Source organism: Habropoda laboriosa, unplaced genomic scaffold (genome assembly GCF_001263275.1).
Source record: "Habropoda laboriosa isolate 0110345459 unplaced genomic scaffold, ASM126327v1 scaffold107, whole genome shotgun sequence".
NCBI classification, from domain to species: domain Eukaryota; kingdom Metazoa; phylum Arthropoda; class Insecta; order Hymenoptera; family Apidae; genus Habropoda; species Habropoda laboriosa.
The window spans coordinates 749,086-752,318 of NW_017100249.1; positions in this window are offsets into that span (position 1 = coordinate 749,086).

Genomic DNA, 3,233 nt, shown 5'->3' on the forward strand with positions numbered 1-3,233 from the left:
GCTATGTATTGCAATAACTGGGAATGAGGCAGTAGTGTTGAAAAACGTGGCTGTGTTGATAATAACATTTCTGGTCTCTAGTGTGAAAATGAATAAGATAGGAATGTGTTGTTTTGCATGGTGAAAGTATTATATCTATGGAGTCTGTGCAAAAAGATAAATATTGACATTTTTTGAGTTATTCCACTGTCAGTGTTAAGTAGTCATTTTAGGAAATTTAGTAATGATGTAATGGATGGAATGAGGGAATAGAATGTGACGATTTTCAAAGGGCTACTGTATGTTACTCGGGTTAAAGTGAAATAATACACGTTTGTTAAAACGATAGTTGTGTAATACAACTTCTTAATTATTTTATACAATATCAGTGGCTTATTCAGTGGCCCTTTAATTTGTATGAAATACTGATCATATTTGTGAGTGTTAATTTGGAATGATTCTGTGATTACTTTCAACCAAGGGAATCACAATTTAAAAAAAAAATTGATGTGCTAATATTTTTCTAATTTGTTTCTAATTTACAAAAGATCCCCCTCAAGTTTCATTGTTTATCTTGCGTTAACCCTAGGAAGCCTAAGGGGTGATCAAAAAATATAAAAATTGTAAACTGTAATTTTCTTCATTTCTTTATTTATTATTGAGAGTCTCGACAAAAATTCGATCTACAAAAGATCCCCTTCTATTTTCACCTTAGAAAGCCCAAGGAGTGACCATAAACGTCCACAAACCTTAAAACTTCAGTCCACAAAACTTAAATCTACTTTTACACCAAAAAATAATTCTATTTATCAGATTTCGCGTTTATTTTCAAAAACAGGAATCAAATTAAACCTTCCAACAGCTTGTGCAACCCCAGGGTCAAAATTGGACCGCGAACGAAATTTCCGCGTACATCATCAAACCAGGATTAGACGATCTAATCCTCTTTTGAACGTTTCGATCAGCACACGGAGCACCAGATACAGATGTCGCGACAAATGTTCGTACGGTTCAGGTGGTGACGGTCGATCGGTTGGTTGCACGTGCTGGCCGGAAGCGGAAACGCGGTGTGGGAACGGCGAACGCCACAAGTGGCATGAGGAGGACTTGGAGCCTAATGATGCGCATATAAATGCGGGATGCGCGAGAAGTCTAGATGACACATGTAGATAACGTTGTAGTGTGACTGGCGTTCGATATTGCCTCTATCATCGTTCGAAATTAACGTCGAGGCGTGTGCTTCTGTTCTCCGTGTAAAAAAAACGAAACCTCTTTCACACTTTTCACGGATTATCAACGATCAAACGAACGGACCGTATCGCGCGATCGTTGGTGTAATCAACTCGATGTTGAAAAAAAAAAAACAACCAATTACTCGCGTCGAATACGAATGATAAAAACTATGTTACGTGTGTTCTAAATTTTTCGTTTTTCTCCCTTGCAAACACTGATAAAATAAAAATATATAGATAAAAGTTGGTGTAAAATAACATGGGTAGGTTTGCAATGCTGCAAGTGACGATTTATTTCGAATCGGTTGCTGGTGGATTTTACAATTGCCACCGAACCGAGCTGGCCGGTGTAAATTCTCGACGGTTTTAACGGCATAACGGTGGAACCGCAATAAATCCGCATTTGCTTTTCGCACTTGTTAATTCCACGTGGTATCCAACGCTTACCGATTACATTCGAGGGGCATTAACGCAGTCGTATTTCCCGTTTGCCAGACGTTAAGTAGTACAAATGAAAAGACTCATCTTAGCCGCCTGTTCCTATCGTACCTTCTGTATCTACGTCGTAAACTGTCTCTCTTTGGACGCGGGGAAAAAAGAGAGAAAGAATTCAATGAAAGGAGAATATGCACGCTGCCTTCTCCTCCGACGCTCGAAAAGTTTCGTCGAGACGAGAAAGCCAGCCAGCCGGGTCATTTAAATCGATGAAAGTAGCGATGGGAGCAAGTTGAATTATTTTCAAGTTCCTCGAGTCAAAAGTTTATGAAACGGCGCATCTTGGCCGTTTGTACAGTTCCTTTTACACTGTAAATAAGGCGGAAGCGAGGCTCGGATTGTACGCTTTGAATTAATTTGACGAACATTTAAACTACAGTTTTCTTTATAATAGTACCCTTGGGTGAAAAGTTTCTCATTGAAGGCGAATAATGTCGTCGTTTCAATGGTAAAATTGGCTGACTGAGAAAAAGTTAATTATTCAGGGGAGAAGGGAAACATTTTGTGGAGGAATGTGTAAAAAATAGTATTTTATATTCGTATTTTTAATTAGATTTATGTTGTGCAAAGTGTTCGTGATTTTATACAATTTTCCAGAGGCTCAGGGGTCTTTTAGAATTTTCCTCGAGAATTTCTTGAATCATAAAAATCTTGAGATTCTTACTACAGTAAATTCTCTACAAGAGTCAGTCAGTTTGGATTCTACAAGTGACAGTATAGATGGTCCTACGCCTAGGTCTGCGTCATTGCTGCGCCCATGTTATCTCGCTCGCAGTCAGTCAATTAGAATCCAAACTTACTGACTCTTGTAGAGAATTTACTGTACTTTGTCCAGTTCGGTGGAGAATATCGTTTAAATGCAATGGAAGTTTACTTGTGTTTTTCTGAGTTTCAAAAATTCAGGCAGAACTGTAATTATTATACTGTCTCGTAACGTAAATTTAAGTAAATTAGGTTGAACTGCACAGAAAAAACAAACGGACGCAGCATAACGTGTAGTTATAATTGTTATGACATGTAAATAGAACGATAAATTTAGTGTAAATACAGAAAATGTATAATATACTTTATTTCATGATATTGTAACAAGCAAACGTTGAATAAATTCCTAATTCGTATTAAAAAAATTATTTAACACAATAATTTCAGCTTTATTATGATTATTCTTGATAAATGACCACAGGTCAACTAGATTTTTAATCGTTATAATCTTTAAATTCAGTGTGAATAGAGAAAATGTGTAATATAATTCATTGACAAATTCATTAACAAACGTTGAATACATTTTAGATTCGTGTAAGAAGAATTATTTAACACGATAAATTTAGCTGTACTATGGTTATTTTTAATCTACGACCACAGGTCAACCTGATTTTTAATCCCTACGAAATTAATTTAACCACGAGTAAGTAACGAGAACGCTAAAACCTATGTTTCCATTGAAGAATATTGTAAAAACGTATAAATTGTTATATGCAATGTTATAACAAATTGTTAGAAGTATAAATTTATACCAAAAAATTGTGA